Source organism: Ovis aries, chromosome 23 (assembly GCF_016772045.2).
Source record: "Ovis aries strain OAR_USU_Benz2616 breed Rambouillet chromosome 23, ARS-UI_Ramb_v3.0, whole genome shotgun sequence".
NCBI lineage: Eukaryota > Metazoa > Chordata > Mammalia > Artiodactyla > Bovidae > Ovis > Ovis aries.
Genome location: NC_056076.1, coordinates 2,742,253 through 2,766,893, shown reverse-complemented (window position 1 = coordinate 2,766,893; position 24,641 = coordinate 2,742,253). Strand labels below are relative to the sequence as shown.

Genomic DNA, 24,641 nt, shown 5'->3' with positions numbered 1-24,641 from the left:
GATCTCTGAGGCTCTGACCGTTGCCCGCAGCTCCGACCTCACCCAGCACCCTCTTCTCAGAGAACCAACTTCCACAAGGGCCCCAGGCCTCACCACAACCTCCTTTACAATCTACTGGGGAAAAGAATCCACTCAAACAGGTGACTCAGAGAACTCACACCCAAAACAATAAGAATGAAACAAATCTGGCAATGATCACTGAACCCAACAGGCAAAGAAATGTGTAGATAGAATCAAGTCTAAGTATTTGTGAGGTATACATAAACATGCAATTGTTACATTTCTTGCAAGACATTATAGACAACATAAAAATAATAAATTAACAATTGTAGACTAAAACCACATGCAGAAAAGGAATTACAATAGCCAAGTGGGAAGAGGGGAAGAAATGAAGAAAGGGAGGAAGGGAACAGAGGTGCTTTCATTTCTTCATCTTCCCCAAAGAGGAAGTCAAATTATATTGTTACTGATGTCTATAAATTGAGAAACAGGGGTTTAAGCAAAAGTTATAAATATAACCATTGATAGAACTGAAAACCCTGAACCTTCTATCTATCTTCTGATTTCAAGGATTAAAAAGAAGAGAAACATAATTCTTTTACCAATAAATAAACAAGGAAGCATAAAATCAGATAAAAGTTTTTTCTAAGTAGGAAAAAACACCTAATAAATCTGTTTCAGCAAAAAATATAAATGGAATCAACTTATTTATTTTAAAAGACTCGATGAAGGGCTTAACAACTAAATCCAACTCTTTGCCCTGTACAAGACACCCCAAATGAAGGAATTCAGAAAAGCTGGATGACATACAGATAAAATACAGCAGAAAAACGCAAATAAACAGGAGTGAAAATAGAAATATCACTAAGAGTTTAATTCATGGTTTGAAAAAGGAATTCAACTGTACAAAAGTCATATTATAACGATTAAAGTTAAAAAAGAAACCACCAAGAATAAGGCTGTCCTACATGTTTAAATCATGTAACACAGAACCAAATACTTAAAGCAAACACCCCAGTGAATGCATGGATAGATCACAAGAGACAAAAATGGATCTGGGAAAATTAACAAATCTCCTTAAACCCAGCAGATTAAAAAGGCAAAAACAATAGTAGACGTGAATGAAAAAGTAGGGTTTATCAAGTATGTAACATCAAACCCCATGCTGGCCAGTTTGCTAAACTAAGGATAGAACATAAGGTGGCTACATGCTGACCACAAAGATGGGCTCTCACAGTTCCAAAAGTCAGAAACAGCACAGGTCTTCCAAGTTTCATATATAGTAATGTGACAGCGAAAACTACCAAGTGAAAACAAAAACAACACTAGCAAAAGTTCAGCCATCTGGAAAATTTTAAACTCTCCATAACAACTCCTGGGGCAGGAGAAGATCACGGGGCAACTGCAAACCTCTCCTGAACCCCTCTGTGTCAAAATGTATGGGACACAAGGAAAGCTGAAAGGGTAACCAGTTGTGGGACTAAAAATAAAGAAAACATGTACGTGAACTATGCAAGTCAAGCAGTAACCAAAAAAGCATTAAAAGTCGCAACTTGGAATTTTAAAAGGTAACTACAAATGAGAAAAAAAAACCAGCAAAAATGAAAAGGCAATAATTAGCTCTTTGATAAGCCCAATGAATGAGAAAATTGACAAGCTGGCCTAATCAAAAACAAAAAATAAAGCAGGAGATGTGGGAAATTAGATCCACGGACCACCAAAAATTAAAAGAATATAATGTTCTTCAAAGCGTTACATTAACAAATGTGATAATATTGAAAGAAATTACTAATTTTCTATTAAAATATTCTTTACCACCTTAGCCACCAGTTCAGTTCAGTTCAGTCACTCAGTCGTGTCTGACCCTTTGCAACCCCATGAATCACAGCACACCAGGCCTCCCTGTCCATCACCAACTCCCGGAGTTCACCCAAACCCATGTCCATCGAGTTGGTGATGCCATCCAGCCATCTCATCCTCGGTCGTCCCCTGCTCCTCCTGCCCCCAATCCCTCCCAGCATCAAAGTCTTTTCCAAGGAGTCAACTCTTCGCATGAGGTGGCCAAAGTACTGGAGTTTCATCTTTAGAATCATTCCTTCCAAAGAACACCCAGGGCTGATCTTCTTCAGAAAGGACTGGTTGGATCTCCTTGCAGTCCGAGGGACTCTCAAGAGTCTTCTCCAACACCACAGTTCAAAAGCATCAATTCTTCGGCACTCAGCTTTCTTCACAGTCCAACTCTCACATCCATACATGACCACTGGAAAAACCATAGCCTTGACTAGATGGACCTTAGTTGGCAAAGTAATGTCTCTGCTTTTGAATATGCTATCTAGGTTGGTCATAACTTTTCTTCCAAGGAGTAAACGTCTTTAAGCCCTAAATAAACATCCAAAATCTATTCAGGAATCAATAGAAGAAGCAACAGAACAATAATCAGGAAAGAAACCAAAAGGCCTGTCACACACTTCTTCACTTGCTCAAATGCAAAAAAAAAAAAAAATCAGTTACAGTCATACACATTTTGAGAAACAACTTAGATGGAGGCTATTTGACTGTTTCTGGAGCAAAAAGAACTTACATAAAGTGATAAAGTGAAGAATAGAAAAGAAATAAATCAAAAGTTTCTCATGATGTACTCTGCATATAAGTTAAATAAGCAGGGGGACAATATACAGCCTTGACGCACTCCTTTTCCTACTTGGAACCAGTCTGTGGTTCCATGTCCAGTTCTAACTATTGCTTCCTGACCTGCATATAGATTTCTCAAGAGGCAGGTTAGGTGGTCTGGTATTCCCATCTCTCTCAGAATTTCCCACAGTTTATTGTGATCCACATAGTCAAAGGCTTTGGCATAGTCAATAAAGCAGAAATAGATGTTTTTCTGGAACTCTCTTGCTTTTTCATGATCCAGCGGATGTTGGCAATTTGATCTCTGGTTCCTCTGCCTCTTCTAAAACCAGCTTGAACGTCAGGGAGTTCACGGTTCATGTATTGCTGAAGCCTGGCTTGGAGAATTTTGAGCATTACTTTACTAGCATGTGAGATGAATGCAATTGTGCGGTAGTTTGAGCATTCTTTGGCATTGCCTTTCTTTAGGACTGGAATGAAAACTGACCTTTCCAGTCCTGTGGCCACTGCTGAGTTTTCCAAATTTGCTGGCATATTGAGTGCAGCACTTTCACAGCATCATCTTTCAGGATTTGGAATAGCTCAACTGGAATTCCATCACCTCCACTAGCTTTGTTCGTAGTGATGCTTCCTAAGGCCCACTTGACTTCACATTCCAAGATGTCTGGCTCTAGGTGAGTGATCACACCATCGTAATTATCTTGGTCATGAAGATCTTTTTGTACAGTTCTTCTGTGTATTCTTGCCACCCCTTCTTAATACCACAGAGTACATCATGAGAAACACTGGGCTGGAAGAAGCACAAGCTGGAATCAAGATTGCCAGGGGAAATAACAATAATCTCAGATATGCAGATGACACTACCCTTATGGCAGAAAGTGAAGAGGAACTAAAAAGCCTCTTGATGAAAGTGAAAGAGGAGAGTAAAAAAGTTGGCTTAAAGCTCAACATTCAGAAAACGAAGATCATGGCATCTGGTCCCATCACTTCATGGCAAATAGACGGGGAAACAGTGGAAACAGTGTCAGACTTTATTTTGGGTGGCTCCAAAATCACTGCAGATAGTAATTGCAGCCATGAAATTAAAAGACGCTTACTCCTTGGAAGGAAAGTTATGACCAACCTAGATAGTATATTCAAAAGCAGAGACATTACTTTGCCAACAAAGGTCCGTCTAGTTAAGGCTATGGTTTTCCAGTGGTCATGTATGGATGTGAGAGATGGACTGTGAAGAAAGCTGAGCACTGAAGAATTGATGCTTTTGAACTGTGGTGTTGGAGAAGACTCTTGAAAGTCCCTTGGATTGCAAGGAGATCCAACCAGTCCATTCTAAAGGAGATCAGTCCTGGGTGTTTTTTGGAAGGATTGATTCTAAAGATGAAACTCCAGTACTTTGGCCACCTCATGCGAAGAGTTAACTCATTAGAAAAGGCTCTGATGCTGGGAGGGATTGGAGGCAGGAGGAGAAGGGGACGACAGAGGATGAGATGGCTGGATGGCATCACCAACTCGATGGACATGAGTTTGGGTGAACTCCGGGAGTTGGTGATGGACAGGGAGGCCTGGTGTGCTGCGATTCATGGGGTCACGAAGGGTCAGACACGACTGAGCAACTGAACTGAACTGAACTGAAACCAAAAGTTGTCTGAGACAACAGAGCACAGAGCTACTGTCCAAATACAGAAAATGTTCTTACAAAGCAACAAATCATTAAATAACTCTGAAAAACTGACTGAGTAAGTGAACAGGTGGTTCACGAGAGAAATAATAGTCAACAGACCCTTAGAAATGCTCGATGCGGCTTTAAATTTTTAAAATCCGGTGCGTATTTTCCCTATCAGATTGCCCAAGACTAAAAGGCTGATAACATCAAGAGCTGGCAAAGACAAAGCCTCAGGTCCCTGACTGCTGCTGAGGGTGTGAAATGACAGTTTGATATCCTGATGGGAAACTCATTAATATCCCTCAATGAAAATGTCTCTTCCCGCCAAAAACTCCATCTTGGGGAACTAATCCCAAAGAAACATTTCAACACATGCACAAAACCATGTGTGTCAGAGAGGCTCACTGCACACTAGGAAACCCTCAGCGACACGAGTCCACTACGGGGACACGCGCAGTGCAGCTGCCCGGGGCAACATCCAGCTGCTGGCTACCGGCCCCACCCAGTGGCTGCTCCCACCCAAATCCCCTTCCAGCGGCTCAGGACAGACCACACTGGGTACTGGGCATTTCAAAACCAGGATGGGGTGCGCCAGCCTTTACACTCTGCTCATCCCTTAAGAAGAATACGCTGGAGGACTTATCTGGTGGTCCAGTGGTTAGTACTCTGCCCTTCCAATACAGGGGGTGAGGGTTTGACTCCTGTTGGGGAACTAAGATCCCACAACCACGCAATGCAGCCCCAAAAATTGAGAAAATAAGTTGACGGAAAACTCCCATTTTAATTTTGGGGAAAAAAAACAAAAACAAAAAACAGAAAAACCTGATACTGGGAAAGACTGAGGGCAGGAGGAGAAGGCAGTGACAAAGGATGAGATGGTTGGCTAGCATCATTGACTCCAGGGACACGAGTTTGTACAAATTCTGGGAGATAGCGGACAGGGAAGCCTGGTACGCTGCAGTCCATGGGGGTCACAAAGAGTCAGACCGGACTTAGCAACTGAACAACAACATGTATGTATATTGAAATTCCAAATGCATTCATGAAGCTGATGGACTTCAATGCCTAATACCGTGATTGGTATTGAGAAGGCAGTCGGTACACAGCAGCCTGCCTAAAGTAAAAATTACAGAAGCACCGCGAAATGACACACACGTCCTTCTTTCTCAAAATGCAGCTTTTACTCTGGATTGTAAACATCTTGATGGCAAAAATAAGAAGAGTCTCTGCAGTCTACCAGCTATGCATTTTGTACAATTATTTGAAAAGAAACAGTTTCATTTCAGCAAGGAGAATGCTACCCTAAGTATTTGCCTATAATTCCATTGCTCAAATACGTGACTGAAAATCAATTAGCAAGTTATCAGTTATCAGTTCAGTCGCTCAGTCGTGTCAGACTCTTTGCGACCCTATAAACCACAGCATGCCAGGCCTCCCTGTCCATCACCAACTCCCAGAATTTACCCAAACTCATGTCCATGGAGTCGGTGATGCCATCCAACCATCTCATCCTCTGTTGTCCCCTTCTCCTCCTGCCTTCAATCTTTCCCAGCATCAAGGTCTTTTCAAATGAGTCAGCTCTTCACATCAGGTGGCCAAAGTATTGGAGTTTCAGCTTCAACATCAGTTCTTCCAATGAACATCCAGGACTTGGACTGGTTGGATCTCCTTGCAGTCCAAGGGACTCTCAAGAGTCTTCTCCAACACCACAGTTCAAAACCATCCATTCTTCGGTGCTCAGCTTTCTTCACAGTCCAACTCTCACAGCCATACATGACCACTGGGAAAACCATAGCCTGGGCTAGACAGACCTTTGTTAAGGAAGTAATGTCTCTGCTTTGTAATATGCTGTCTAGGCTGGTCATAACTTTCCTTCCAAGGAGTAAGCGTCTTTTAATATCATGGCTTCAGTCACCATCTGCAATGAGTTTGGAGCCCAAAAAAATAAAGTCAGCCACTGTTTCCCATCTATTTGCCATGAAGTGATGGGACCGGATGCCATGATCTTAGTTTTCTGAATGTTGAGTTTTAAGCCAACTTTTTCACTCTCCTCTTTCACTTTCATTAAGAGGCTTTTAGTTCCTCTTCACTTTCTGCCATAAGGGTGGTGTCCTCTGCATATCTGAGGTTATTGATATTTCTCCCAGCAATCTTGATTCCAGCTTGTGTTTCTTCCAGTCCAGCGTTTCTCATGATGGACTCTGCATATAAGTAAAATAAGCAGGGTGACAATATACAGCCTTGATGTACTCCCTTTCCTATTTGGAACCAGTCTGTTACTCCATGTCCAGTTCTAATTGTTGCTTCCTGACCTGCATGCAGATTTCTCAAGAGGCAGGTCAGGTGGTCTGGTATTCCCATCTCTTTCAGAATTTTCCACAGTTTATTGTGATCCACATAAACACTTTGGCACAGTCAATAAAGCAGAAACAGATGTTTTTTCTGGAACTCTCTTGCTTTTAGCAAGTTATTTACCCCGAACTCCACCCTCAACGAGGGCTTCCTCAGTGGCTCAGTGGTAAAGAATCCACCTACAATGCAGCAGACACAGGAGACTCGGGTTTGATGGGGTCAGGAAGATCCCCTGGAGAAGGAAGTGGGAACCACTCCAGTATTCCTGCCTGGAAAATCCCATGGACAGAGGATCGTGGCGGGCTACAGTCCAAGAGGTCGCAAAGAGTCGGACACGCCTGAATGAAGGAGCAGAGCAGACCTAAGGGAAAAGTGCCATGTCTTCGTACCATTTTGTGAACTTATATGTAACTTATTTTTGAAAACCTCTATGTCTTCAAAGTGAAGTCCTGTGTCTGTCTTTACCCCCTTACACAAGAGAAACACAGCATAAGGTTCGGGGCCCAGATGTCCATGTTTAATTCTGGCTCAATAATTAAAATGTGACGCTTCATATTAATTTCCAGAATAATGACATTCAGATCAACTCTCTGCCAGAAAACGGGATGCTACCGAAGAAGACAAAGTTTTGGGAGAATGGGAAAGGACATCATTTGTGCTTGGCTCCCACAAATCTTTAAAATTAAAAATAGGATGGAGCTCATATTCGTAGCTTCAACTTCAGACATCTTACAGTGAATTAAGCATGCAAGTAGAAAGGAAAGAAATTCTGCCCCATGTGATTAAATGTAAGCCTGCAGTCCTCTGTCTGCTTCCCACTAACCTCCAAGACCAGCCATGGTTTGTCTAAGAAAGGGATGTTTTAATCAGAACACTTGGATTTATTGTCATCCTGAAGTCCCATCTGACTAGCAGATCCTCAGGCAAATGAATACCCATAAATTTCACACGACGGGTAGAAACCGCCTAAGCTCTTTGAGCCCCCAGATGTGCAGCCAGTTCAGGGTGACCATCTCCGGGGCCTTCAATCTTTTCTTAGCAAAGGACCCGCTTATGAAATCCAACTGCGAAAAACTGACTCATTGGAAAAGACCCTGATGCTGGGGAAGATTGAGGGCAGGAGGAGAAAGGGACAATGGAGGATGACCTGGTTGGATGGCACCACCGACTCTACGGACATGAGTCTGAGTAAACTGGGAGTTGGTGATGCACAGGGAAGCCTGGCGTGCTGCAGTCCACGGGGTCGCAAAGAGCTGGACACGACTGAGCAACTGAAATGAATTAACTGATGAACTCCAACACATTGAGATGCATGTAAATTAGCAAAACTCTGCTAAGAATGTCAGGTCCACACAGTAGAAAATGGTGATCCTGACACTGACGTCCTCATTCCGCCATTAAGAGGAAATATCCCTTCACCTCAACCTGCACCCATCTAAAGCACGGTCTAGCTGGGCCACTGAAACAGAAAAAGAGAAACAGCGCTTTTTCTCCGAGCTGAACAGAGTCGATCTGGACTTTGTTATCCCACAGGAATGCCAGTCGATCTTTTTTTTTTTTTTTTTTTAGGTCCAGTAAGTTTTCTGAACACTGATACTGTGAGTCCATAGGCGAGAGAATCAACAGAGTTCTAGTCTGTTTCAACACCATTCATCTATCCAAAGAAGCATTTCGGTGATTGATAGGGTGAGGAATGCAACGTGACCTTCAGTCTAAATACTAAAGTCTAAATGCAAACCGTGCTGACCGGAACCTGGGCTCTCGGGCAGGAGCAGCAGGTAGACTGCAGCCTGGAGGCCAAGAGCAGGACCAGCCCCACAGTCAGGAAGCAGTTTAACCAGGTCTCACCTCGAAAACGTGACAGCTTAACAGCCAGCAGGAACAGCAAGCAGTCTCGAGGTTCGTGGGGACACAGACTCGCTCTGCACCGACTCCTGGAACGGCAGGGTTTTGTGCCTGACTGTGGCAGGTAATAAATATACCGACACAATGTGATTCTCTTGCGATTTTAAACCCATAAATCCCCTTCCAGCTGGCAGCCAAACACCCCCATCACACTCTGCCACACTCACGACATGGCCCACTGCAAAGCCCACGAGGGCACGACCTCCGTGTCTCTCACTGTGATTCCTTATAGAACAGAGAAAGACACAAACCATCCTCAAAAACACTGCGGATACGAAGGAACGGATATTCCTGACACTACATTTAACCCTCTTCTCCCTAAAAGAAGCATCACCCTCTTAAAGGAGGTCCTCTTATTACTGACTTGACTCTTCCCTCTGAGAAGCAGCTTTTCTGAACTGTTGCTGCCCATCTGGGGAAAAGGAATCTTCATTGTTATTATTATTAATAGGGTTACACTGAAATGACCTACTTTAAGAAGACTGATGAAGGACACTGGTTCCAGGTCCATTGTGAGGGAAAGAGGTTTTCCCTTTGCATCCACACCGCCCTCCTGAGTGAAAAGCCCCCACTCTGGCATTTCCACGAGCTGTGATACAGAGCTCAAAGCGCACTGTGTTCTCATCCAACCACCGTATTTCACATCTCAGGACCTGGGAGCAGAAATGAGATGGGCACGAGGTCATCTGTGAAGAATGTGAGGGGAGGCTCTGCAAAACCATAATCTCAGAAAAACACTCTGCTCCTCCACACAGAGAGCATTTTGTTGCTGTCTGATCGTCATTACAACAACGCCACACAAAATTATCAGTGAACTCTGCCTGGGGTTTACACTCCAGGCTCACCTTAAGCCCACAGGCAAACTAGACAGTTTCTGTATTTTATACAGTCGCTTTCTGTATTGTGAGGTTAATAAAACAAAAATGAGGTAAATTAAGAGTTAAGGCTTAATAAGCTTCCCGGGGGTGGCGGGGACTTTCCTGGTGGCTCAGTGATCAAGAATCCACCTGCAGGAGATCTAAGTTCGATCCCTAAGTCTGAAAGATCCCCTGGGGGAGGGCCTGGTTACCCACTCCAGTATTCTTGCCTGGAGAATCCCAGGGACAGAGGAGTCTAACAGGCTAGAGTCCACGGAGTCACAAAGAGTCAGATGCAACTGAGCAACTGGGCACACACACGTTGAATATAAAGAACATCTATCTAACTGAATTAGACCACAAGTCTCACCTGCTTGTAAAATAAACAGACTTTTTTAAAATGTGCAAAAAGTAGGAAGAATTAAATGCCTTTTATGCTGGATGTAAAGTTTGTATTTTTACATGCTACATATAAAATTACCGCTAGATGAGACAGAGAATAAACCGGAACCATCGCAACTTTCCTTCCGTGTTCTGAACTTCCTGAGTGGCCTTCGTCTGCAGTTTAGTCTGCTCTCGGGCTCCCTTTCTCGTTGGTGCACTGCACACTGTACTCTGCAGGCCCTCAGGGGAGACCAGCGTCTGACCCTCTTTCACAGATGGACAAGTTAAGGCACACGGGCTTCACAACCAGCCAGAAGTCAACACGACTGGATATGAGACGGGAAGCCAGAGGCTGCACCTTGCACTACAACTCCTCCCCACACACCTGCAATCCGGGATCAACACACCTGAGTTACTGGATGCTGCATCAGAGGCAGGGCCCAGCTGCAGGAATCCGGGGGAATACCTGGACCGGCCGGCTCCTGCTTCCAAGGGTGCTGGGCCGATTTACTAGGGACTCTCTGGGGGACAGACACGCGGCAGGGTCAGCCTCGGGCTGCTGGACACCCCAGTGCCTCCTTCAGCTGCCCTTCCCAGCGCCCCCCACACACTGCTCCTGCACAAACCTTGAGAACGGTAGATGGGAACTTTTACCCCTCAATTACGCTGCTCTGATTCTGGAAATATCTGAGATATTTCCAAAGTGCCCTGCACCGCCCCTTAGAAGTCTTGTCTACCAACAGCTGAACTGGGGGAGTGCAAGTCCCCGATGAATCTCAGCTCCGGCTCCCACCCCCAACAGCATCTGCAGCCCCACAGCTGCTCCAGCCCCACAGGGGCCAAACGGGGCAAGGCCACGCCGGGCTGAGCCCTGAGTGTAAGATCCACGGGGATTTCCACGGCTCAGAGCGAGACAGAGAGCCAGGAACATCTCAGCAGAAACTTCTACATCATCACGCGTTCAAGGAGCACTCTGGATCTACCGGGTTAAAAAAACCATATCACTAATTTTACCCCTTTCTTTACCCTCTTTGCACGGGGTAACTAGAAAATCAAAACTGAGAATGTTCTACCGCCAGGCAGCACTGCCTAGCAGGGTGGTCAGCCCACTGGGGCCACAGCCAGCCCGCCAGCCACCTGTTTCTGTGCAGCTTGTGTATGAGCCGAGGACGGTGGCTGGGGTAAAAATCAAAGCGAGAACAGCATTTTGTGACATGTGAAATGACATGAAATCAAGTTTCGGTATCCACAGAGCTTGTTTACTCACCGATACGTTGTCTGCGACTGCTTCTCTGACTGCGACAAAGCAGAGAAATTCTGGCCCACAAAGCCCCAAATGTTTACTATCCGGCCCTTCACAGAAAAAGGCTGCTGACCCCTGCCCAACAAGGACCTGGCTTCCCAAGATCGGGCCCTCCTGGGCTTTGGTGCAGGCTCCGCAAGCCGGCCTGAAGGAGAGGGGCTGCGACCCCTGGCTGGCTGGACGACTGGACGCTGACGCAGGGGTCTCCTCCCTTCAGATCCCCAGACCATCGTGTAAATTCCTCCTCCTGCTCATCTTCATGGCAGACACGGCCACACAGTGCACAAGGCCCACCTGCTTGGGGGCCGGTCCCCGCTGAGGGCACCCTGACCCTGGCTCCCAGCCCCTGCTGGTGACGCATCGGTCACTCGGGCCACGCTGAACAGAGGCGGAGGCCCGGAGGAAGGACACTGGCCTTCCACAACATGATCTCCACAGACACAACTCCAGGGGCTCAGACCAAGACTCAAAGTTAGGTTTCAATAAGCATGAGGAGGGTCAGACTTGTGGTGACCATCCAGAATCTGGTCTGCTCAGACAACCCAAGTTCCTCAACCACGAGGGTCTCAGCATCCTCCTGGGGGCAAGGGGCTAGAATGAGCTCCTCTCTCCCAACTGTGACGAATACCAAACAACACACAGAACATGGCAGACGTGGAACCAATGTTCATAAAAAGGAATGAACCTTGATAGAGCATTTACGAGCTATTTGTTTGGGGATGGCTGGTTATTCAGGTAGTCACTCAATTCAAGTCTGTGTTAGGCCCTTAAAGATAAAAACTCAACTTATAACGATAAACTGCAGTGCTCAATACCTGGGGTCATGTAGTCATGGAGACTCAAAAAACAGCTCTCAACTCGGGATGCTGTATTCTGATGCCCTTGCTCCAGGAGAGCTCCAAGGAATCCCCTTTGCAAGCCACCACAGACTCTCTCCAAGAGCACCGCTGAAGATCGGCTATGTGAAAACACAAGGCCTGTGAGAAAAAGGCCAACATACAAACCAGAGTGAGGACTGTCCTTTAGGGTTACAGGACAAAACCCTCCTCCTTCACGGGAGAGCTGGTGAGTTCTGCCCTCGTCATCTAGTTGACATATCAATGGCCCTATTTCACTCACTTTTAGTGGCCAGAAGACTCAGATTCTAAATTTCAGTTCAAGTAAATCTGCTGAAGGGAACAAGATGAGCTGGATGCAAAATCCTACTTTCCCCTCATCAGGACCTATTATTTCACTTCCTTGTTCTTGACTTTCATTTACACTTTACTTCCAAGGTGGCACTAATGGTAAAGAACCTGCCTGCTGGGTCTACAAGACTCGCAGAGTTCAGAGGTCCGATCAGCCCTGAGCCTTCTCAACAAGCTCATCCTGAAATCACTGCAACCTCGCTTCCTTCCGTGTGCTCACCACGGCGCATCACGGGCATGGGGAGGGGCAGGAGACCGCGACTCAGGAACCCTGGGTGAGAGCTCGACTCCATCACCATGGCCTCGCTGAGTCCCTGAATCCTTCTGTGTTTCAGTACCTGTAAAATGTCCAATTCACCCCCAAAGCATCCCTAAGCCACCTGCCAGTAACATAGGTAAAACTCTCAATATGAACCCTTTTAAACAAGCCCAAACAGAAATAACATCAATGCACAAAGAAAGGTAAATAACCAGGGGAGTAAATGCTTCCTTTAACAGTCATTCTATAGAATCAACTGAAAACCCCAAAGACGTAACAAGCACCCAGGGCAGCAGTGGGCCACCGTAGCCTGCTTGGGCCACGAGGTGCAGCTCAGTGCGCGTCTAAATGGTACCTTTGTGGCCCCAAAGAGCTCACACACTTTCCAAAATAGTCTACTATTTCCATGGACACTGGGAAGACCTCATTTAACCGCTGGCTGAAATACACACTCTCAACAGCCCTGTACATTTGTAGCTAAACAAACACTGGACCGTCCATCAACCAACACCCACATGCACAAAATAAATCCCAAATTCTAACTGTGGTATCTTCTTTTTTTAACCAGTCCCTACAGATACTTTCAAGTGTATAATAGCTGTTAGGAAAATTAACCTTCCTTTGTCAAGTTCACATTTTAAGCAGCCCATAATCTTTCGTCAACCTAGAAAATAACTGATAAGCCAATCTTCCTGTAAAACCATTAACAGACTCTGCTTTTCTGTCACCAGGGTAATTTACTGAGGCCAATTTTAATCCTACCACTAAACCACTAATCCCATGACTCTACAGAATTGTCCCAAGTTTACGTTGCTATGGCAAGTATTTTTACATTAGGAATTCAGTTATTTACTTAGAGTTTTGTTTTTTGTTTTTAGGAATGAGATCATTATCCTCGCCTCTTGTTTTAAAGAGTAAAAAGCCGTTTCTGAGCTAAGGAAGCCACTTGAGCACCTGGGCTGTGCTATGCTCATCACAATAACACTGATTTCAATTACGCTCAGTGTGAGTCAAAGGAACAAATTATCACCATTATGCTAATGGTCACGCTAAAGACACAGAAAGCCTTGGAGTGATGAGTCTAAATCTGCTGGGACTATGATTACCAATGTGAATGATGATATTTTCTCAAACTGGCACAGAAATCTCCCTGGGTCACTGATGGTGTCAATATGAATTGTGTCAGCCAAAGTGGCCTTCGTTCACATCACTCAGGCTTCCTGAGTAGTACCTGGCTCCCCCTTCCATCCTCACGTGCCCACCTGCACAGTTCACATCTCTCAGGCTTCCTGAGTGGTACCCAGTCCACCCTCCCATCCTCACGTGCCCACCTGCACAGTTCACATCACTCAGGCTTCCTGAGTGGTGCCCGGCCCACCCTCCCATCCTCACGTGCCCACGTGTACTTTACAGGCAACACACACGGATGAATGCAATGTATTCACTTCTTTCCTTAAAACGGGGAACACAGTATGATTAAAGCTGAGGAGACTGACTCAGCAAGAAACTGTCTAGAGATGCAGGAGCTTTGATGGGCAACCCTGCAGCCACACGGGACCTTAAACACAGGCAGAGCAGCACCGAGACACATACATCACACGTGTGAAACAGTTAGTGGGAAGGCGCTGTACACCACAGAGAGCTCAACCCGTGCCTCGGTCATGGCCCAGAGGGCTGGGATGGAGTGGAGGGTGGGAGGGAGAGGCAAAAGGAGGAGGCCGTGTGTACACCAATGGCTGATTCCTGCTGACGTGTGGCAGAAACCAACACAACACTGTGACGTAACCACCCCCCAATTAAAAGTAAACAAATAACAGAAACCGACTCACAGTTACAGTCAACAACCTAGCAGTGTCTGGGCAAGCAGAGTGGGGGACAGGCAAGACGGGTGAAGGGGATTAAGAGATAAAAGGTACCTCTACATAGGCAGAAGATAAGCAAGACACGAGGACATAATGCACAGCACAGGGAATGTAGTCAATATTTTACAGTAACTTTATGTGGCGTATAATCCATAAAAATATTTGGTGATGGACAGGGAGGCGTGGCAGGCTGCAGTTCATAGAGTCGCAAAGAGTCGGACACGATTGAGCGACTGAACTGAACTGAACACCTGATACCTATATGTATTGTAAACCATACTTCAATTAAAGAAGTTATCAAACCAAAATATCGCATACCTTAAACTCATACAATGTTAAATGTCAATTATATCTTAATAAAAACACCCCCCAAAAAAATGGAGGCAGACTCTTCACCCATGCCCACATCCATCCATTCCAGAAATGCAGCATGTAACAGAGAAGCTTGTGATCACATACATGTCTATCTAAACATTCCAGATAACATGTGCAAATAAAACAAATTCTTCAGTGAAAACATCACAGATTTGCCTTTAGATAATCCCAGAACAAAAGCAGCCACAAAAGTTTAAACTATAAATTAGGATCACCCATCTGTTCAAGGGTTCGTCCATCCATTAAGAAAAATAATAATAAAAAGCTAATTTTTCAAGAAGGAAAATAACACATACTTTTTTAGCTCTAAGTTAAAGTCACCAGAATAATTAGGAACTAAACAATGGAAATCCTGTCTCACCAGCCCAACTTTCAGCCCATTTACAACCAGCAGAAGTTTTAACTACTCACATGGGGCTGTGTGTCTTCCTGAATCCACAGAATCAACCAACATTTAATGTCAAACTCTTTTCCCACAAACATTATTTCAGGGGAAAAAAAGGAAAAGCAACACTTGCTCACAGCCCTCAGATACCGACCGAACAAGAAGCTGAGGAAGCCAGGAACAGCCTCTCAGCACAGCTCTGGATGCATCCCTCACTGTCCCAACTTTCAAAGAACATTCTGGAATGTTGAAAGGAATCAGCGCCTCACGCAGCCCCAGTCAGTCCGAGCAACACAGGTTAAACAGTGCCATATGGCAAACACAGGCGCATGCTGCCCATCTCTGAGACAAAGGACAAAAATTCCTAAACAAATATCCTTTCCTTTCACATGGGAAGAGTTGGAGAGGGAGGGTTTTTCGAGTGAAGATCAAATAATGCTGGGAAAGGGTTTCTTTTTTAATTCCGAGTGCCTAAGAAAAAACTAGAGTTTTACCAGAGAACCTCAATTTTTCAGTCTGCCTTCAACTATGTAGTGAAAGCTAACACCACATGTTAGCCTACGCTCCCCATCTCCTGTGCGAGCAAGAAAAGAGCAAGACAGCTGCACCGAGGGCTGAGCCGACAACAGCAGTCCCCGGTGCCAGAAATGGTGAGAGGCAGCCTACCTGGTTCTGGAGGAAGAGCGTGCCAGCTTACTTTCCTCCTGAAAGGGAAACACATTCGGTCTCCTCCTCTCAACCCTCCAGTGAGGAAGTGTCTGAACTTCAGGCCACATGTAATACGTATTTCTTAAAGCCAGTTTTCAGAACGTAACGACTTGACTAGATTCCTGACTGCAAAACATCATCAACCACAACAGAACAGAAAGAAAAAGAAAATCTACCGGAATGAACACATATTTGACATACACAGGAAAATCTACCTACACTCAGTGGAGTTGCTTTTTGAATTGATTTTTTCAACACTCTGGTGGCGCTTGACTCATCATTTTACACGTATTTACATGTTTGGGTTCTAAAAAGAGTTGCATTTCTAATTACTTCTGCTTTGTGATTCTCTGTGCCATTTGAATCGAAGACTAAACACCAGCTCTTTTTTGGAAAACTACTTTTAAGGGATGTCGAGAGCCACAAAAATTACACTCTGTTACGATTCCGATATATGCTGCTGAAAAACAGTACATTCTGGACATAAACATGACAACCAGCATTAGCTCTGGAAAGAGAAGCTGCAGCTGCCCAAATCGCATGTCGCCAGATGCGAGGGATAAAGAATACACCAAACAGACAGTTGCAACTGCTCATTCTGACCAGTCCGTCTGCACACTTGGTACACCTTGGCACAGAGTGTAACTCTCACTTACAAGTAATGCATTTATGGGGTCTGCATGCGTACTCCTCCCATAGCTATTTACGTGGAGACCCTAAAACAGCCCTCTCCTGAAAATTAATTTTAAAAGAAAGATGCTTTCTAAAGAACTGGGTATGACATTTCAAATTTACAGTGAGCCTTTTTCCTTATTCTTCCCATAAGGTTAGTTTTATGAAGAAGTTCTTCATAATTAAACATTTGATGGAATTCCTCTCTTAATACAGGCTTGTGACAACTTGCCAGCATTTCTGTAAACTGCAAGTTATCCATAGCTGGAGTCCAAAAATAAAGAGGATGCCCTCCTATAAATCAGTGCCCCCACACTCACCCTGGGGGGGAACGAATCTCACTCAGGGCAAAGGTCACCCCTCCATCAAAGAGAAAAGTGCCACCTCTCCCCTCCCCAAATCCACTTGTTCCTGGAGGCAGACAGAAGGGACACCAAGGCTTGAATCTGAAAAATGCCGAGACTCTCATGGTCCCAAGGCTCATTTAATCCCAAACAGACCGCTGCCAACATACTGCTGGTGATCAGCTGGAAAAGGTCAGGGGTGACATCCCCGAGGAGGAGGCCGGAAGGAGAAAAGGGCCATAGTCTCACGAGTGACTCACACCACCAGTGAGCGCCAAGCCCAGCGACCAGTCAGAAAATTGCTGGTACCCGAACTCCAGGTGCCCAGGGATGCACACCCACACCTCACATTCACCTCTGCCATCCCAAAGCTCCACCCTGCTAGCCGGCCTCTGCATTTCCCGATCAGACTGCAGAAGGAAGCCACATCCTGACGCTGCTATTCACTTGAAAGATGCAAAAGCCAAGTGAGATGTGGTTTCCTACCAAGAGAGTAAGGATCTGGGCGCTACCGACGGTGATGCAATGAATTCTTCCTATTTGGACATTCAGAATTCTGGAGAAGGAGATCAAAGGTGCCCAGCGCTAAGCAAGCCAAGCCAGGTCCACATGCTGGGTGCCAGCTCCGCTGTGGGCACACCGAGAGGAGCACAACGCAGACGGCCAGGGCGGCACAGGGCAGCATTTCCCAACAGCATTCAGCAAGAAGAGAGTTAAAGAAGCATTTCCCACATCCTCTAGAACTTTTGAGGGGGAGGGGTTAGAAAAGCAAAGGGATGCATTTTTTAAAGAACTGTGTCAGAATAACTCCATCCAAGAGCTAAAACGTAGAAACATTTACAGCACCTATAGTATCGCCTTTTGAAGGAGGAATGCTACTGCTACGTTCAAATATTTATGACTGCAGATATCTGATAAAAATCTTCTCACTTTCTTCTGCTTTCTTCATTAGTTCTATTCCTTCTGCCAAAATCTATGCCTGTTACTGAGAAAATTTAGTTGTCTCCAGCTAAATATGGCCATCAAACACCAGTGAAAAAGTTATGCTTCCTGTACAACAGAGTTGCTTTATTCAGTTAGAAATCTAATTACATTATAAGCAAAATACCACTTTTAACGATATAACCAACACCAATGTTGAAAATGGAATAAAAACCAAAAGAGTGTAGTATCCTGAATGTTGACAACAAACATATTAACAAATGAAAGCACACAGGGTTGGACAAGCTCCTTCCCACTGAACGGAATCAGCTTCTATTTCAGTTTCCTATTTCTGTGCCATTAAGGTATAATGCAGTTGAAACTCTAAACACAATCTCTGGCCAGACTTACAGGCATTCTCACAAAATTCTTTATAAAAGAGCCGATCTGGTAACTTATGAATAAGACCAATACGTATCCTAGAAAATGAATAAATAAAAATCCACAATTACCCAATAAACCAAGTACTGGTTTTTCAAGAACTATCCATGACTAAACTCTCCTTAAATTCCTAGGTCACATTATCATTTTTCCCTATTTAGTAAGGCTGAAAACCATCTGTTAGAGCTTACCCCACTCTGAGTTATTCTTTAAAGAAGTTTCCTTTTCTTTTTTACATAATTGTTGCTAAACTTAATCTCCACACCAAATGCTCCACCTGTAAGACTCAGATATCTTCAAGTAGGAGCAGGTAAGGTAAGTGAAGTTAAAGTTTAATTCATGGAAGTGGAGACAAGGCGATTTCAGCATCGACCTGTTTCCACAAACATCACCCATTTAATTCACCCTGGTTGGTCTGTGGGACATGTTACAAAGTTAGACATGTGGGACTTCAGAGCCCCAAGAAAACTTTAATCTCTAAATTAGTCAACTTTAAAGGTCCTTTACAAATTAACAATGGGATTAAGACTGGTGATGAAAACTACCCTTGGGTCATCAGTGACTAATATCAATTACACATCCAAACGTTAAAAGTTCTTGATTAAGTTTCAGTTTATTAAGCCATTTGGAAAGACTGCTCTGACAAACAACTGGAAAAGGAAATGGCAACCCACTCCAGTGTTCTTGCCTGGAGAATCCCAGGGACGGGGGAGCCTGGTGGGCTGCCGTCTATGGGGTCGCACAGAGTCGGACACGACTGAAGTGACTTAGCAGCAGCAGCAGCAGCTCTGACAAACAACAGCTTTTAGAAATAAAACGAAGCAGCACTCCTCTCCTTTACCTACCAAACAGGCTCCTTGACTGTTCTGTTTCATTTTAGAGACTTCCCCCATTCTTCTCTGTTTGAGGGCACAACCCTTGGGATTTTTTTTTTTTTTTAAGAATGCTACTGTGCTTTAAGGGTTTCATTATATTCAAATTGGCAAGTTAAAACAAAGCCCTAGTAGTGAACTAAGAAAAATATCAGACATGATATATTTGTATCTTGACACATCAAACTTCGAATTCCATTACCAAAATACTGGAGTCTGGCTCAGAACTCAGGGTCTCCCAGGGCCCATTCAGGGGAGCTGGGAGCTGCTCTCAAGGAACTGTCTGTCCCTCTCCCGGACCGGAGCTCTCAGACCCGGGCCAACTCCGCCCCTCCCACTTCACACACAGGGAAAGCTGCGCAGCAGCCGTGGCTTGCGGGGTACTTAATTCTGGCCGGTCTGTGTAAATATAAATACACAGCTATTTTGACGCCACAATCAAGGAATGCCAGAGAAAATGAAGGAACAAACAAATGATAAAATCAGCTCTTTTTTGCGCAGCAGCAGAAAGATCCTACGGAATAGCAGGCATGCCGAGTTCCCTAAAGTAGCACTTACATTCCTCAACCAAAATACTCCAATCGTATTAATAGGGAGGCAGGAAAAATAATCCGGAGAAGATCCTGTTGGGAGAATAACCACGCTTGATTCTCCTCCGGTCAGTCCTTTAATGGTATGTCTCACACAGCCACCGGGTGGGAGCACCTCAATGGTTAAATCATCTTTAATCAAGACTGGAGAATAAGGGCAGGTTCACGGGGGAAATGCCTTTCTGTTGCACGCTTAATTGAGACTTTTGTGACTTGCCGTTAGGTCAGCGCCGCGCGCGGCCCAGGGTCCCGCAGCCCTGCCCTTTGTTACGCGGTGGACCCCGCCGGCAGGCCCAGCCCCCGGCCCCCGGGGCTTTCAGTCCCAGCGTGGGGTGCAGCGGGCCCCCCAGGGCCGACACGTACTAGGGCCCACGGGCAGGGCGCAGCAACTCCACGCCCTGCAGCCCCGCACCGGGACGCCCGGGCCCGGTGCCCATCAGCCCCTCGCGCCTAAAGCCGCGCGCGGCCCCCCGCCCGGACCGGATCAGGTACGTATCCTTATGTAATCGCCCCGGGGCCACGCCTTTCCCACCGCCCCACCTCCGCCAGGACAAAGTGAAGTTTAAAATAGAAACCAATTACCTGGCCTCGGCGGCGCCGGGGCCCCTGGAGCGCGGTGCGCGCTGCCGCGCACACCCCCGCCCGGCCAGGGCCCAGCGCAGACCCCAGCCCGGACCCCCACCGCCCAGTCCGCCGCAGACCCTCGCCCCGGCCCCCACTTCCCCGTTCCGCGTGGACCCCCGCCCCGGCCCCCACTGCCCCGTTCCGCGTGGACCCCCGCCCCGGCCCCCACTGCCCCGTTCTCCGTGGACCCCTGCCCGGGCCCCCGCTTCCCCGGCCCCAGCCAGGACCCCACTCCCAGACCAGGCCCTCTCGCCCCGGCCAAGCCCCCCCACAGCATCTCCCCCCAGGGCGGCCCCACCCCCAGCTCCATCCCCCACTCGCTCCGGCGAGCCCGATCCCTCCCCAGCGAGACTCCCTCCGGCCCGCACGGACCCCCGCCTTTGTTACGGTGCGAAGTTGGGCCGTGGGTCCCCGTCTCTTTCACTTCTTGGGTTACAGTGCAGGCGTGTGACGTCCGCTCCACATGACGGGGGCGGGGGGCGGGCGCCGGGGGGCGGGGGCGCAGGCCAGGCCCTCCTCCCTGCCCGCCCCGCCCGCCCCGCCCCCGGCCCTCCCCCGGAGAGCCCGGCGGTGCGCGGCCCCGCCCCCGGGGCGGGCAGGTAAGCGCCCCCGCCCCCGCCCGGCCCCCGCGCCCCCCGGTGCCCCGGGCCCCGCGCCGCACCCCAGGAGGAGCAGAAACAGGAGTGATTTCATCCAGCGACACCTCCCCCTGCTACCCATTCCTCCATTCGCGAGCTCACAGAGATGGGGGGCGGGGGGGAGGACCGAGTCGTACTCGGATTAGGGGTCGGGAACGGCCCGGGCGGGGGGCGCGGGGCTGGACACCACCTCGTCGCCCAGTTAGGATCTTGTCGCCCGGGATCGCCCATGGACCGTCCGGGTGACCGCTGCGCGGCCCCGCAGCGGGATACACCGCGCGTGGACGAGGCCGGGGCGCAGGTCCCTCCCAGGGAAGGTCTCCGGGAAGGAGGGGGCACGAGTGGGGCCTTAACCCGTTCTCCGCAGCACCGCCGTCCGCCCCGGGGCGAAGCGGCACCGCGACTCCAACACTGAGCAGATGCTGCGCGGCCAGTCCGGCCCGCACACTTCCACACGCCACCACCACTCACATTCCGAGGAAAGTGGGTGCCGGGCTAAACCGCAGGAAACGCGGGGCGGCCCGGGACGCTCTCCGCGCGTGAATGTGCGCATTGTGCGCGCGCGCACCGCCAGCGCTGCGCGTTCGTAAGTCGGGTGGGCAGCGGAACTTTCCCTGACCGTGAACTGGTCACATTCTAGGCTCTGCCACGGACGGAGTATCAACTACCAGGGAGGAAAAAAAAATCTGAAGTTGGAAGGTACACGCTGCCCTTCACTTTTACAGTGAACACCATTTTCAACAATTCCCGATTTCGCTACGCTTGGCGCCGGGCGAGTGGGCTCCAACATTCCAACCCCAAGAAGCGGGGCGCGTCTGTCGCGTGGGAACGAGACGGGAGAAACCACACATTTGGATAATCTCTTGAGAAGCACAATCGCATCACTTCTTGGCTTCCCCTTCTGCAGGTTTCGCCTTGAATCTGAAAGCACCTCTGATGCCCATTCTTTACAGGAGGACACTCAGAGGAGAGACTGCTGCGTGCCTACCTAGCTGCACAGACTCGGATAGAAGCGTGTCCACGTCTACAGCTCACAACTGTGCAAATCCGGAGCCTGCGGATGCGCGGGGATGGTCGGACTTAACAGTGTGCAGACACATGGGCGCATGCACGCGCGCGCGCGTACACAATCACACCCCAAATTACCTCCGGGATGGAGAAAGCCGCTGCGGATTGGCCAGGAGAGCCGTCACTCACACCCAGGGGGCAGGAAGATTTTGCAAGGCTGTTTCCTTTTTTTCCCCCCTCCCTACCGTTTCATTTATTGGTAAAACAACAGCAAAGCTCTGAAAGTTAGCCATCTGCGGCGAGAGTTTGCCTTCTTTAACTACGGGGGCGTCAGACAATACCCATTTAAATATATTTTATACTTCCACAATGGATGAAAGGGAAAATTAGCAATCGGGGTGGGGGCGGAGAGGAAGCTAGCTGTGAAAAGGAGGGGTCATGGGGGGGGCGGGTAGTGGACGTGGGGTGAAGTTGTCCTCAACACCCAAAAGGGACTTTGACCTTTCACTGATCTCGAAATTAAAAAATGTTCTTCACAGGTCAGAGTATCACCATCGCCGGTCCTAATTTATGAATTCATTATTTTAATTTTATTATTTAAGCATGCGCCAGTCATAGTCTTTCCTTAAGAAAGAACTGACCTATTTTTGGCTGGAGATAAACGATCATGTTAACAGATGTTAATCTTGTAATCTGTTTTCCTGTAAGCACTTTACATACCCGGGTTTCAGACCTTAAAAATAACATCTTTTCCAAAAAGACCTGACGTCACAATTCACTCCCTGAAAAAGCACTCCCCCTCTCCAGTTTTTTTTTTTTTTCCTCAGCAGTGATTTCAGAGACATTAAATCTTTTTCACTTTATAAATGCTGATTTGTTCTGCCTCAACTCCCACGAGCTTTTATTTGCATTTCAAATTCCACAGGTTACACCAGTCGCCTTTTCAAAAAATGTAAACCAACAATGCAGCAGCAAATGGCTTTTTGTGCATCTGGATTAAATAAGGCACAGGATGAATATATTTTAAAAAGAGGGCTGAGCAAGTTGATCTCTGCACACCCGGAGACCAATTACTTCTTTATCAATAAGCCCAGTGGAATGAGTAGGATACAGACACACAACCCAGAAGCTCCTGGTCAGATCCGGGTCTGCAGCGGGGAGCTTGTTAACGCCGATAATAACCGGGGCTGATGAACAGACCCACATTTTTCGGGTAAAAGGCTCAGTCTCCCTGGTCCCTGATAGCAGGGGTCCACCGGCCTCCCAGCCCACCACCGCTGATTGTCACCGCACACCAACCCTCCTCCACGAACCACTGTTTTAAATACCCAGCTCGGCTGGCTTTTACCAAACTTATTCATACAAACTTATTCATTCAAACTTATTCTTTAAAACTTAACGAGGCGGTTTAATCTAAATAATGATCGTAACTCTTCAGTAGGTTAGCTCTCCCTGGAAATGGCAGACCAGGAGCTTTTCCGACCCGACCCTCCCCAAATACACACACCCCAAGTATTCTTTCCTAGTGTATGCCCGGGTGTAAATCGCGATCAGTACCATCCCCACCCCTGCTCCCACCCTTGGCAGGCTGGGTGCATCTCCGAGGAGTCCCCGCTTGCCAGACCCCCTCCCCACCGCTCCTCAGAGTCACTGCAAGAACGCTCGCCCCCACCCCCACCCCTGCCCCAACTTCCCTTCAGAGCTCTCACTTCTTTTAACATTAGGGTCACTTCTGCGCTCCCAGCTGACGGGCAGGGAGCCAGGGGAGGGGGAGGCAAAGCGACGCCCCTCCGGCAAACCTGTCTCCGAGGCAGCCGCGCTCGGTGCCCACAGGCAACGACCCCATCCGCCGAACCCTTAATAACTGAAGCGGCTCCTGCGGCCCCGCAACCCCATCACCCACCTTCATTAGCCGGAGCGTTTTACTTTAAAGTAAGGCAATTTGCTCTTTGTCTCCTAATGGATGGAGAGCGCATCCGAGCTCCCCTCCTCCCGCGTCGCCTTTGACGAAGTGTACAAAGCCAGCGCCTCCTCCGCGCTCCCCTCCGGCCCCCACCCCGCCCCTCCACTGCGGTAAAAGCCACCTCTCCGGCGCTCGCCCGGGCGCCTGAAGTTGCATCTTCCCTCTCCCGGAATTGCGGAGCGGAGCAACTACCCACCGAGGGAGCGAGCAGCCCTCCCCGCGCCCCGGAGCCCCTCCCCGGCGCCCCCACCCCCGCGGCGCACGCCGGGTCCCCCACACGTCGAGGCCTGGTCCCCGCGCCCCCCGCCCCCGCCGCGCCCCCACCGCAGCCCCTACCTTGCAGGGGAGGCGGAGGCCAGGGGAGAAGGGCGCGCACGCCCCGCGCCTCTGAAGGTGAAGCCGAGCGCCCGAGGCGCGGAGCCGAGCGCTGCACTAGACCGACCGCGCCAGCTGCGCCCGGGCGCGGGGGACGCGCGAGGGCGCGCGGGGCCCGCCACGCGCCCGGCCCCCTCCCCGCCCCGCTTGCGCGCGCCCGGGACGCGCCCGCCCCGCGGGGACCCCGGCGCCGGCCGGGCTACGGGGGCTACGCGGCGCGGGGAGGGGGCCGGGCCCCAGCAGCTGGGCACAGGCCCGAGGCTTCCCCCAGCACCGGAATGGTCTGCCCTGTAGGAAACGCACACGCTTCACTATTGTCTCA

The 24,641-nt window shown here is 48.2% G+C and overlaps 1 protein-coding gene across 8 annotated transcripts in view; it reads right to left on the bottom strand.

The window, feature by feature from the left end:
- ZNF516 (zinc finger protein 516) overlaps positions 1-24,641 on the bottom strand; it is a 108,818-nt gene that overhangs the window by 83,199 nt on the left and 978 nt on the right. For 3 of the 8 annotated variants that reach the window (XM_060405499.1, XM_027961050.2, XM_060405506.1), the window contains exon 1: positions 20,708-20,774. The exons of 1 other annotated variant lie outside the window; for it this stretch is intronic. The gene's annotated coding sequence lies outside the window, so the exon portion shown is untranslated. Of the gene's footprint in view, positions 1-8,494; positions 8,581-9,023; positions 17,279-20,707; positions 20,775-23,884; positions 23,997-24,280; positions 24,346-24,641 lie in introns of those variants that run through there. 4 more of the 8 variants (XM_060405503.1, XM_060405502.1, XM_060405500.1 and 1 more) reach the window with 4 other exon arrangements.